Source organism: Macaca fascicularis, chromosome 9 (genome assembly GCF_037993035.2).
Source record: "Macaca fascicularis isolate 582-1 chromosome 9, T2T-MFA8v1.1".
Taxonomy (NCBI): domain Eukaryota; kingdom Metazoa; phylum Chordata; class Mammalia; order Primates; family Cercopithecidae; genus Macaca; species Macaca fascicularis.
This window is the reverse complement of record NC_088383.1, coordinates 98,529,172-98,543,491: the sequence shown is the minus strand read 5'-3', so window position 1 is coordinate 98,543,491 and position 14,320 is coordinate 98,529,172. Positions and strand designations below refer to the sequence as shown.

Sequence of the window (14,320 nt, the reverse complement as noted above, 5' to 3'; positions counted from 1 at the left end):
GTGGTGGCTTTGGAAGGGATAGAATGCAGGGCCACTGCTAGCCCATACAGTTCTTTTATGTAAATTTTTTTAAAGCTTCTTCCCAAGACACTACTTTCACATGATGGCAAACTGTCATAATATATTAATTTTGTTAGAGCAAAACATTTTTCTTTCATTTGCCAGAAAATTTTCATAATGAACATACAAAAGCTATCTAGGGTATAAATAGCTCTCTGTCAGATCTGCCACCACTGAAGATGGCACCCTATTAGAGAGAGACAGAACACAAAATGCAGAGCAGATGAGAAAGCTGCTGGAGATATACTTAGAGTCCATTTACTTTTAGTTCAGACATAATTTTAATAAGTAAACAAGTCAACTAGGAGATAAGTTTTTTTAACTTTTTATTTTGAAATAACTTCAGACTTACAAAAATGATGCAAAAAAACCCATCAGCAAAGAAAGCATATAACAGTTCTCATATATTTTTCACCCTACATAATAATAGTACAATTATAAAAACCAGGAAATTAACTTTGATATCATACTATTAACTAATATACAGGCATTACTCATATTTTACTAATTGTCACACTAGTGTTCTTTTTATGGTCCTAGATCCAATCCAGGATTATATATTGCACTTAGCGGTCACATTTTCTTAGTCTCTTTCAATCTAAGACATTCCTCATTTTTTCTTTGCCTTTCATGACACTGACCCTTGAAGAGAGAACTAACTAGTTGTTTTGTAGAATGCCGCGTAAGGTGGGTGTGTGGTGTCCTCAAGATTAAATTCAAGTTACACATTTTCAATAAGGATACCACGTTAAGTGATGCCGTGCTCTTCTCAGTGCATCATTTCCAGAATCACATGATGTTGGTATGTCTCATTACTAGTGATGTTAAGTTTGATTACTTGGTTATGGTGATGTGTGCCTGACTTCTCCACTATAAAGTTACTCTTATTCTCTTTGTAGTATCTCTAGTATCATGTGTGGAAATACTTTGAAAATATGCATATATTCTGTTTCTCATCATACTTTCCCCACTAGTTTTAGAAATGATTGATGATTCTTATCTACAACAATTATTATTGTGGTATTGGTCACATGGTGAGACCAAGATTTGAAATTTAGAATAAAGTGTGGAAAGAGTCCTCAGAAGTAGGTGTTAAACATCTTGCAAGCTGATGGTATAATATGGTGACCAGGAGCAGGAGTTTTGCTATCAGACAGATCCAAATTCAAATATTGGCTCCACTGTACAGTTGCTATATAATCTTAAGTACATTATCTTCTCTGAGCATCAGTTCCCTATTAGTAGGGTAGGGATTATGAGTCTACATTATGGAGTTTTCATGGTGAACATAGTGAATATAAAATATTTTGTACAATGTCTGGCAAATAGTAAATTATCAGTAAATTTTAGTTCTTATGACATGAAAATGATTGTTGTTATTGTAGCAACCTTCAGCATAAAGAAAACCCAAAGTTACTTTCTTAGCATACTTACATAAAAAATACCCTTTCTCTTTTTTTTTAATTTTTAACTTTTTATGAAGATTACCTAGGAAGAATATACTTCTGATGCACCAGCTAAATGGGCAAAGAAACTAGATTGAATGTGCATGCATGTGCGCACACACACACACATTATATGCCCAGCATTTTGAATAATATGACAAGGAAGAGAGACTAGCTGAGATGAAAGTCACCATATAAATAATATTTTGGATTATTGAGCCCTGTGACAGATACTGCTGGTTGTTTTTCTTTGTTTTGTTTTCTACCCAGTAGCCAAACTCTCACTGATAGTATTAAAACTCTGCCATCCAGGTGAATGGAAATGTACCCAGCTAAAAAAAAAAAAATCCTAATTTCCCAAGTTCCCTTGCAACCAATGATGGCTAGTATGGCTGATAAGCAGAAGTCCACTAGGTGTGACTTTAAGAAAGCTACTGAATTTTGATAAGGAAAGCATGCTCACCTGACCTAGTCATTTAACCTTCACTCTTCTCCCTTCTTCCTGCCTAGAACTCAGAAGCAATGCTTGTAGATGCAACAGCCACCTTCTTATCAAAGAGCTGAAAGTTCCACATTGAAGACAGCAGAGCAGGAAGATAAAAGCAGGCTGATTCCTTGAGCAGCTGTTAATTCTCTTTTTATAAGTGAGGAAACTGAGGATCAGGGACATTGATTATCCCTGGTCAGTTACTGCTTAAACCGCAGAGCTGGGGTTCAAATCCATGTTTATATTACCTCAAAGTTATTTATTTTTTTACTATATTTCAAAGTTTCCTAAAAGGATGAACATATTTAGAACCCTTTCTCCCCACATCTACAGATTGTGATGGCAAAGCAACCTGTGATGGACAAAACAAAGTATCCAATATCTTTGACTCAGAACTACAAATATTTCTTACATGTTCTCTTTATTAAATACTAACAACTCCAGCCTGATTAACAAAATGACCACGCAGTTCTCTGGCATTCATCTTCTATTCATGCCAGTAAAAAAAGGCTTCAGTGATAAGCAACTCGTGATGAGTGTCAGCAACAAGTAGTTGCCACCCAAAGAACACACACAAGAAAATGGCCTAACAGAGAGGTCACAAACAAAGGGATGATAAATGTGGATTGGTTACCATGTATGTTTACTAACTTGCTTGAGCTCATATAAATATCACTAATAATTAAGGTTTCTTGCTGCTCTTTTAAAACTCTGGAGCTGAATTCTTAGGTGGCAACAAATAACCGGAGCTGCTCCCTCCCAGTACACCATCCCATTCTACGCTCCTTCTCTGACTCTAAGCTAGAATATTTGTTTCCATCTATCATCATGTTTGTTCTATTGTTTTTCTTGTAATAGAAAAATATTGTATCTCTATCAAGTATTTGATGTTTACCTAAAATAAAAATAGATGGCTAGAGCTGCCTGTTTCTTATACCTGGCCCACTAAGGCATTTCAGCTACCTGCCAGAAGGCATAGAATTTGAACAGACACTCAGATGTTTGCTTCCTAAATCTGTTTCCAGCTCATTCGCAGACTCCCATTTCACATACCTTACTTCAGCAAGCCTCCACAGCAACTACTGAAGTGAACATTATTATTCTCATTGGGATCCAAGAGGTTAGCTGATTTTTCTGAGATCTTGTTCTTGTGTAATAGCTGTGTTGTTAGAATTGTGATTGCTGTTTTGTTGATTTACAAAACTGTTATCTCTGAATATCTGTTTTGGGAAAACAGAAATGAGTAGGATAGGTAGACTAATGGACCTTTGTCTTACCTAACTTGGGACCTAACATTATCACTTCTTCATTACCTTTTTCCTTTCTTATAAGTTAGCTAACATTATTGTACACTATGTACCAGGCACTGTATTAATTGATTTACATGCATTGATTAATTTAATCATAATAACACTCTGAAATATGTTGAAGGATAAGTTTTGTAAGAGGAATCATGATTCACACACAAATATAAAATAAGCATGTGTCTATGATTTTATGTCAATGACTAAATCAGTAAGATATTAAAATGAGGATCCAAAGAGCAGACAAAGTAACCCATCAAGAATGCTAAAATGAATTTACTTTATAGGTACAAAACTGATAGACAGCCACAGGACAATCATCAATGGCATACCACTAGTTCTTTGTGGGTTTTTAAATTTTGTTTTGTTTTAGAGATAAGGTCTCTCCCTGTTGCCCAGGCTGGTCTCTAACACCTGGATTTAAGGAATCCACCCACCTACGCCTCCTGAGTGGCTGGGATTACAGGGTCGGGCCCCCACAATTTGCATTCCTTTGAATAAGAATTATTTGTATTACTCTGTTTTTTTGCAATTTATAGAGTCATAAAGTACCTGAAAGACAATGAAATGCAGAGAAAATCCAGAAGTATAAGCTAGATAGGACATCCAGTAATCTTTTTTTGCTCTCTTTTCAAAGTATCTCACAAATTTTCCTGAGTACTTTTATTGTTATTCCCCTTTTACAAGTGAGGAAATTATTAAGTAAATTTTCCAAGGTCCCATAACCAGTAAGTGGTAGAAACATATGTGAACACAAGTCTAACTGAATCTGGAAAAATAATTCAGTTTATTGAATCAGTTTTCCTCTTGGAGGCGGAGCTTGCAGTGAGCCGAGATCGTGCCACTGCACTCCAGCCTGGGTGACAGAGCAAGACTTCCGTCTCAAAAAAAAAAAAAAAATCAACTCAAAGCAAGTTTAGGTAAGAAAAAAACCTTTTTTTCCTCTACAATTTTAGGTTCATTGGCTGGGGCCCTGCAAATTAGACTGACAAAAGACAGATTAACAAGAGAAAAACAGAAATTTATTTACACATTTATTTATTAACACTCATCAGTGATGCGTAACTCAAAGGGGTGGTTAGAACTTGGTGCTCATCTAGCATCTTCACAGAAGAACAAACCTATAGAGAAGTGACAAGACAAAGGAAAGGGGCTTGCAGTTCGTAGGGGAACAAATTGTACGAAGGTGAATATATGGAAAAACTAATGGAAGAGAAATGTTGTTGTAGCAAGGTTTGTAATATAGATTTCTCTGGTGCCATTCTGGGCTGGTAAGAGTCTAGAGTTTGGTGATTAAGTATATCCTGCCCTACTTGGTAGAGAAGGTGAGGGCAGAGAGTTTTCCTTGTCTGCTTTTTCTTAACTGCCTGCAGCTCAGAATGAATCCCTGTACCACAATGGCATATTTTGGGTGGCATTCTCTCTATAGATACTATCTCAGAATGAATCCCTGTACCACAATGGCATATTTTGGGTGGCATTCTCTCTATAGATACTATAAACTGGCAACCTGAATTCAGGCCAAGGAAATTTTTTTTACCAGCACAATGTTTAAGTGGTATAAATTCCTTGTGCACTTTATTAATACCTATTGCTGTAGAACAAATTACCTAGAAACTTAGTGGTTTCACCAGCCTGGCAACATAGCAAGACCCTGTCTCTACAAAAAAATAAAATATTAGCCAGGTGTGGTGGGACACACTTGTGGTCCCAGGTACTTGTGGGACTGCGGGGGGAGGATCACTTGAGCCCAGGAGATAGGGGGCTGCAATGAGCTATGAAGACACCACTGCCTGCCAGCCTGTGTGAGAGAGTGAGACCCTGTCTCTAAAAAAATAATAATTTATAAATAAATAAAAATAAAAAACAGTGGTTTAAAATGACAATAAAAATCGATTTTCTCACAGTGTTATAACTGGGTGGTGCTGACTCAGGGTGTCCCATGAGGTTGCAGATGTGAAATTGGCTGGGAACTGAATAATACAGCAAATCCATGCATGAGACGGCCTTGAGTTTCAGTTTTGGCTCTGCCACTTACTAGCCATGTGACCTATACAAGTACCTTAGCCATTTTAAGCTCTTAATTTTCTCATTTGTAAAATGAGGATAACAGTAGAACTTACCTCGTAAGACTACTGTGAGCATTAAAGGAAATAACATCATTAAATACTTAATATAGTGTGTTGTAGACAGAAGGCACGCAGTATATATTTTCATTGTTCACAGAGATTCTATCCTGTACAATGATTTGTTTATTTCCATATACACCTCACAGGAAGGGAAGGTACTCGTGTTTTTTTTTTTCAACTTACAAATCAGGAAACTGGCTAGGTGCAATGCCCCATGCCTGTAGTCCCAGCACTTTGGGAGGCCGAGGTGGGTGGATCACTTGAGGCCAGGAGTTCCATACCAGCCTGACCAACATGGTGAAACCCCTTCTCTACTAAAAATACAAAAATTAGTTGGGTGTGGTGGCGCATGCCTGTAATCCTAGCACTTTGGGAGGCCAAGGTGGGTGGATTACTTGAGGCCAGGAGTTCCAGACCAGCCTGACCAACATGGCGAAACCCCTTTTCCACTAAAAGTACAAAAATTAGCCAGGTGTGGTGGCACATGCCTGTAATCCCAGCTACTTGGGAGGCTGAAGCAGGAGAATCTCTTGAACCTGGGAGGTGGAGGTTGCAGTAAGCCAAGATCACACCACTGCACTTTAGCCTGGTGACAGAGTGAGACTCTGTCTCAAAAAAAAAAAAAGAGAAAAAAGAAAAGATTTAAAAAAAAGAAATCAGGAAACTGAGACTCAGGGCAGTTAAGGTACTTGCCCAAAGCAGCCACTTTTTAAGTGACTAAGGTAAGGCATGTCATCTGCACCAAGCTTAAGAGTTCTTGCCATTTGTGTCAGTCAGGGATCAGGAAGTAGAGACCACTGCAAATATTAATACATTGAATTATTACATTGACTTAATACATTGAATTATTTGCATACAATTCCACTTATTAAGGTTGGGGGAGTTCTGCTTTCGATATTTTGAGTAACTAGGAGCAATGTGTGGGCACTGCCACTCCACAACAACTAGATTCCAGACACAACACACTGTGTGAAGAATTTCTTATCTCAAGAAGGTTGGAAAGGTCTCTAGCAATGCTCCTAAGTTAGCAAATGAAAGCTGACCCCAGAGCAGGTAGGGGACAGCAACTGAGATACCTAGCAGTGGAGTTTTTGCAGAGTGAGATTGTAAAATTCATTTTAGAAAATTAGAAATCATTTCACATGATCTTTTTTTTTTTTGGAGACAGAGTCTCACTCTGTCTCCCAGGCTGGAGTGCAGTGGCGCAATCTCGGCTCACTGCAAACCTATGCCCCCTGGGTTCAAGAGATTCTCCTGCCTCAGCCTCCTGAGTAGCTGGGATTACAGGCGTGCACCACCATGCCCAGCTAATTTTTGTATTTTTAGTAGAGACAGGGTTTCACCACGTTAGTCAGGCTGGTCTTGAACTCCTGACCTCTTGATCCACCCTCCTTGGCCTCCCAAAGTGCTGGGATTACAGGCGTGAGCCACCGCACCTGGTGACATGAGTTTATAATATTGAACTTGCACATATCTTGGGATACTGCAGCTGCACTGCACTCCTGTATTCAGAAAGTCACTTTTACACATACATTGTAGAACCTATTTCCAATAATGTTCACAGAAGCATTGTTGATAACACAACACTCGGATAAATGCTGATTAACTGTATATTGGGGTAAGAATTGTGGTTTGTGTAATGGAATATTATACTGTAGTGAAAATGAATGAATTTCAGCTATATGCAACACCATGGACACAAGAATGGATCTGAATAATAGTGAGTGAAAAAGACAAATCCCAGAAGATGGCCATCTTTGTAAAGTACAGAAACAAAATGTAAACAATATTTTGTTTAGGATTACATACATATGAGATAAAACTGTAGAATAAAAGGAAGGGAACTCAGTATAGTGCTTATCTTTGAGGTGGGGTAGGAAGATGGGCTGAAGGAAGAGCACATAGACAGGACATATAAGTTATTGGCCATGTTTTGGTTATTGAGTTCAAGATGGGTGCATGGATGCTAATTATGGATGTTAATTGCATCATTATAAACACAGAAATAAAAATAAATAAATAGAAGTAGGAAATAAAAAATATATATTTTATTAGAAGGACTGAAAGACTAGGCTCTCAGTGGAGCTTCCAGAAGCCCTTACCTAATTGACCACATGGGGAATCCCTACATGGGAGGCCAAGACAACTGAATTCAAGAACACTCCATTGTATCTGTGAGCTACATATTGGAAATCACAAAGCCACTGCAATTGCCACTAAATCTTGGTACCCAGAAAGCTGAAAAATTGACACTGGGGGTTGTGCTGCAGAAAAAAATCTCTGCTTTTTATAATGCATTTACCAGTAGAAAGCAGCCAGAGGGTAAGATGGCCTTTGCCTCATTTCCTCCCTCCAGATTTCATTTGGGTAACTGGCAGAACCAAATTAGCAGACCCAACTTAGCCCCCAGAACTCTAGCAGCAAGGAGCCTAAGAAATAATAACTTTTAGCTTCCCAGCCTTGGAAGTATAGAAATGAATACTAGAAAGGTGAAATGGAAATTGAGCAAGCCAATTAATAGTGTCTGTGGCAGAGAAAATGCTATGTTTTCATCAAACCTATTTCGTTTTCTTCTTGGACATACAATTAAATTTCCCATTCTCCCATGATGTTAGTAGTGCCATGTGATAGACTCTAGCAAGTATACAGAAGTGATATGCTACTCACAGGCCTGGCTCCTGAAACATGCTGTGTGATCATGTTCTCTGTCCTCTCCTAGCTGCTGGCTGCATGTTGGTGAACCTTGGGAGTCATACACTAAAGATGGTGGGGCCTCTGTTAGCTTAGGCCCTGCTTGACTGAAGGGAGCAGAGTTCCCTCTCTCCACCCCACCCTCCTACATTGGACAGTAGAGTGGGAACTGAACTTTATGTGTGTACTGTGTTAAGCCACTGAGATCTGGAGATTGTTTTTATACAACTAGCACTACTATTATGACTAAAACCACAAATGGGACCTTGAAGTAGGTTGCTCCTAAAACAAAAACCTAAAATAGATGCCACTGGCTTAGCATACCAGTTGTGGGAAGAAAGGAAACTAATGCCAGAGGCAGAAAAGGCGGCAATCCATGCTATGCAGCAGTAAAACATTTGGCAAAAATTCTCGCTTATAGTAACTTAATAGAAAGGCCATATGTTTACTAATCTGTCAGCTCCAAGAGAAGCAGTTGGAAAGAACCAAACTGTTAGTGTGTATTGGCTACTACTGGCTGGCGAGTATAGGCATGTACAAAGAGAAATGAAAGAAAATAAGAAAGTTACATAAATTTGGAGTCTTAAAGTAGATTCCTACTTCTAGATCCCAAATAGAAGGAAATGAGATTGGGCAAACTCTGAGAAACCAAGGCCTGCGAGGTCACTGCCTATGGCAAAGATCACATTAAAGTTGTGGCCTTCCCACTCGGTCCTAACGGAATCAAGGTGGCTGCCAATAGGTAGGCTGTCTCTTGGGAGAGGCATGGGAAAAAAGACATAAAGAAGATGAAAAGCTATGTCAGGAAAGTATTTGGGATGTTGTTTGTGGCACAGGATCTGTCTAGAAAGAAGTCAATGAGAAGCCTGTTAAGTTTCTGAGGAAATTTTATTTCCAAAGAAAACGTAAGTCTGGGACAAAGAATAGTCAAGGCATAAAACAACAACCACCCTTGGGCTCTCAGCTTTCCATGAGAAGGAAGCTGACTCCAAAATCTACGTAGCCCAGAGATAGCTTACTCCCTATCACCCACTTCAGATATCACCACAGAGGATAATGGCAATGAAGAGAATTCCCAAAGAGTGGAGCCAGGGATCACAGAAAAAAATGGGCAAAATAATTTCTGCCATAGAACAGAAACAGTCCACGTAAATTTCCTAATGCTTCTTGGTTAGTGAAACTTCACAGTGCCTACCAGCCTGCTCTAGACAAGTGACGGCTTTGTGTCTTTGATCTTTCCCCTTTCCAAATGAGACACTGCAGTTCTTTTGTCTCTGCTTACTATTGTATATTTGGCGATGGGAAAGGAGCAGGAGATAGAAAGCTCTTCTTTTTAGTTTATAAATTGCTCAACCAGAAAGAACCACATCTATACCAGATGGACATGAGTCCCAGGGCTTTTAGCTGAACACAATGACTGGGAATAACCTCCAGGCGAGTTTGGTGGGGGAGTGTACTCTATTTATGAGATGAAGAATAAAATAAAAATTTATTGACCAAAAGGGCAGGCTGTGGTAGAGACTGGTCATATGTTCTCCAAAATCATTTCCTCCTAAGCACTAGAACTACATTTCTCAGCCTCTCCTACAATTAGGGACCATGTGATTGAGTTCTGGCCAATTAGATGTACGAAAGGTTGATGTATAATACTTCCAGACCTGCTCCCAAACACATCCCACACAATCCTCTATGCTCTCTTTTGCTCCTCATCTGCTAGCTAGATGTCAACACGTAAGGTCCCTAAATAACTGCATGGTGCAGAAACCCTCAGCTGACCACACTGAACAGTTTGTGAGCAACTAATAAATCTCTTACTATACTAATTTAATATGAAAAATTATACAAGAGAAAATGGCCAGCTAAATACTTATTTAAGATTCCAGACCTACAAATGTCTTATTTCAGCTATTAGATGATTGCAGATCAGCCTATTTGAAAAATACATTTTCATTTTCTAACAGTTGCATTTCTGACACAAATATACCCACTCATATTAGAATAATGGATGTCATATCTAAATGTGCCTAAGGGTTAGACCAGAAAGGGATGCCAAGTGAAGTGGTTAAAGCCTTAAAACTATTTTCAGGTATGGTCCTAGGTTTAATCCTGATATTTGGATCTGTGGCTCCACCCAAATCTCATATGGAATTGTAATCCCCAATGTTGGAGGTGGGGGCCTGGTGGGAGGTGATTGGATCATGGAGGTGGATCTGTCGTGAATGGTTTAGCACCATCACCTTGGTGTTGCTGTTGTGATAGTGAGTTCTCACAATATCTGGCTGTTTGAAAGCATGTAGCACCTTCCCCTTCTCTCTCTCTTCCTCCTTTTCTGGCCATGTGAAGTGCTGCCTCTCCCTTCACCTTCTGCCATGACTAAGTTCCCTGAGGCTTCCCCGGAAGCTGATGCCACTGTGCTTCCTGTATAGCCTGTGAAACCATGAATCAGTTAAACCTCTTTTCTTTATAAATTACCCCGTCTCAAGTATTTCTTTATAGTAGTGTGAGAACAGACTAATAAACATCCTGAGTCGGCCGGGCGCGGTGGCTCAATGTAATCCCAGCACTTTGGGAGGCCGAGGTGGGCGGATCACGAGGTCAGGAGATCGAGACCATCCTGGCTAACACGGTGAAACCCCGTCTCTACTAAAAATACAAAAAACTAGCCGGGCGCAGTGGCGGGCGCCTGTAGTCCCAGCTACTCGGGAGGCTGAGGCAGGAGAATGGCGTAAACCCGGGAGGCGGAGCTTGCAGTAAGCTGAGATCCGGCCACTGCACTCCAGCCTGGGTGACAGAGCAAGACTCCATCTCAAAAAAAAAAAAAAAAAAACATCCTGAGTCAGCATTATAAATGGTCTATCATTCAAGGTTCAGCCAGGAGAACAGAAACCACCCTGGGTATTCAGGGGACAGGGAATGTGATGTAGGAAGAAGCAGACAAGCTAATTAGATGACAGCAACCCAGACATTAGCAACAGCAGGAAGCTATTGGTCTGGCAAGGCAAGGGGTAAAGGTGGTATAATCAGAGCCCAGGAGTTAGGAAGGCAGAGTCAGAGCAGACATGTCCTGTAGGTGCTAGAGACTCCAGAAGAGGGGCAGCAGCTGTTGGTGACGCTGTCCAAAGCAGTGAGGGAAGGAGAGAAAAACTTTGCTATTCTCTCACCAGTGACTCTCACTGGCTAACGCCAACTGGAAGACAGCTGGCAGTGGACCCTGAGAAACACAGCCTGCCGGAGTCAGCTCTCCTTCCTTACAGAGCAGGGTACACTGAGGACAGGCAAAGGGTCTGTGCACACATTCAGCTTAAGACCAGCAGAAACTGGTGAAGACAGTAAGACATTCTATTAAGTAATATCAAAGCTCAAGTATTAGAGCAACTTAAAAGAGCATTACAATCAAAAGTGGGGTATTTAACATTTTTATTGCATTTTAGAGGTCCTGTTCTAGTTTGGAGATTTAAGTTACCACTTTTTTTTCATTTTTATTCTAGGTCATGGAAGACCCAGCATGTGGGGGAAACTTCTTTATTCTGCTATCCAAATATAAAATCTATACAGAAGTAGCTCCTTTGTCCCTTAACCTTAGTAAGCAAATTTGATTAAGCATTTGAAAGCTATAGAGGTGCAAGGTGGGAGAAATTCTGCCTCTGCTACTTGGCAGCTCTATGATATTGGGCAAACCACTCATACCACATTTATTTTCCTTATATCCAAAATGGACATAATAATACCTTCTTACTTATCTCACTGGGTTATTGGAATGATCATAGTGTTTGGGTGGTTGGTTGTTTCTAGGAGGTAATAATGTATGTGAAAATAATTGGTATATGGAAAAGGATTAAATACTAGTGCTGAAACATTATACATATTAACATGCCTTTAAATCTGTCTCCCTACCATTCCATCATTTATTTTCAGAGTCAGTTTTACTGAGATACAATTAATGTATTAATGTAAGTGTACAGCTCAGTTTTGACAAATGTATACAGATATATAACTACTACCACAATCATAATATAGAATATATCAATGGCCCCCCAAATTTCCTCATGCCCCTTTGCATTTTTATACTTTAAAAGTCAATATATACCCAAGAGTGATTAAAACATACCTTCCCAAAAACTTGTGCGTAAATATTCTTAGTAGCATTATGTGTGATAGCCCCCAAGTGGAAACAACCCAAATAGCCATCAACTGATAAATGGATAAATAAAATGTATATCCATGCAGTGGAATATAATTCGGCCATGAAAGGAATGAAGTACCAATGTCTGCTACAACATGGATGAACCTTGAAAACATTATGTTAAGTAAAAGAAGCCAGTCACAAAAGACCACACATTGTATGACTCCGTTTTTATGAAAGGTCTAGAAGAGGCAAATCTATAGAGACAGAAAGTAGTGTTTGCCTCATATTGGGGGCTAGGGAATAATGATGAATGACTGCTAATGGATGTGGAATTTCTTTTGGGGGTAATGAAAATGTTCTAAAATTGATTGTGGTGATGGTTGCAAAACTCTGAATATAATAAAACCATTGAATTAATGCCATTTAAATGCGTGAATTGTATGTTATATGTGTTATATCTCCATTAAGGTGTTAATTTAAAAAGTTAAAGAATTAAAATCTAAAACAAAGGCAAAATTTCAAATACAATATTTCATAATTTTGCTATACTAATTTTCTCTTCAAAGTTATGAGATAGTCATGAAGATTTTTATCTACAATCTTAATATCCTAAGAATCAAACTATTTTGATTATTTTTTGTCCCCTCCTCAGCTCATTTTTGAATATATTTGTTTGGTTTGTAGTCATAATGGTATAAACATGATTAGGGTGCTTTTGTCAGTTAACATTAGATCATGAACATTTTCCCACAGTGTTATGAAGCCTTTTTAATAATCATTTTAGAGATCATATGACATTCCCTCTAACTTACCACTTTCCTCCATCTGCTCAGGCACCCAAGCCAGAAACCTGAGTTATGCCTAAGTTTCTCCTGCCACTGATTTAGTTCAGAGCATACTCTCTCACCTAGATCACTGCAAATGTTTCTTTACTGGTGCCCTTGCTTTTTGGTGGGCTTCTATCAATCTGTCAAACAGCATGCAGCAGCTACACATCATGTAGCAGCCAGGCCTAAAACATGTTTCTTCAATGACTCCCAACCAACTACCCATTGGAGGCCAAACCGCTTCTAATAGTTCACACAGCCCTTGGGATATGGGCTCTTGCCTATACTTTGAGCCTCATCACTGTCCTCCCCATTCCCTCTCCAGTACATATTTCCTGTGTTCCCTGAAAAGCACACAGTGTAGTGTATTATCTGCCCAGAATAACTCTCCCACTCCTCCTTCTGCTATTTACTTGGCAAGCTCCTACTCACCCTTTAACATTGGGTATAAACATCACCTCCTATGGGAAGCATCTCCTCTCCTCCACAGAAAAAAGGAGGTGCTCCCACATCCACACTCCTAGATGTCTTTGTACATGTCTCCATTTTGTTCTGTACTTCCCATGCATGCTTCATGCTTATCTTTCTCACCAGAGTAGAAATTATGGTCTGTTCAACTTGGTATTTCCAGCACTTCAGCATCTGGCACATAGTAGGTTCCAGTAAATGTTATTTCAATAACTTAATAACTACTAGTAATTCAGCACTGTTTTCCAGCCACTGTTCACGTTGCTTTTCACATATTATCTCACTTAGTCTTCTAAACAATCCCATAATGTAGATACTATTATCATCACTATTTTAAAGATGAGAAAACTGAGGCACAGCTTAGGTAACTTGCCCCAAATCATCGCACAGCTAGGAAGTGAGTGGCACCACCAGCATGTGAACTCATGTAGTGTGATTCTAACTCTGGAGTTCATGTTCATAGTAACTACACTACATAAAAAAACTTGAACGTATAATCCATTATCTTATTGCCTAATACATAAGCTACTTGTACTCTGTCTGTCTCCTCCCAATCACCCCACCTTTCTTCTTTTGACTTTTTTGAATTTGGCTTAAGATAAATTCCCAGGAGTAGAGCTTTAAGATGTATTTACAAGATGAGGACATTTTTCTGGATCTTCATATGTCCAATGAGAACTTTACTTAACATAATATAGTACATGCCAAAGAAGTGAAAGTTTCAAGGCCATCACCCATCCCAGGCTGACATGATATGATCGGGCAAGTTGGATCAAGAACTCT

General features: G+C 39.2%; 1 protein-coding gene and 1 long non-coding RNA gene across 11 annotated transcripts in view; both read left to right on the top strand.

The window, feature by feature from the left end:
* The window catches only part of PANK1 (pantothenate kinase 1), a 119,572-nt gene that overhangs the window by 21,919 nt on the left and 83,333 nt on the right, over nt 1–14,320 (top strand). The gene's annotated exons all lie outside the window — the stretch shown is intronic.
* LOC141407708 (uncharacterized) lies at nt 2,218–12,664 on the top strand. The gene is made up of 2 exons (XR_012417925.1): nt 2,218–3,112; nt 11,605–12,664. It is a non-coding gene; the product is annotated as an uncharacterized lncRNA (long non-coding RNA).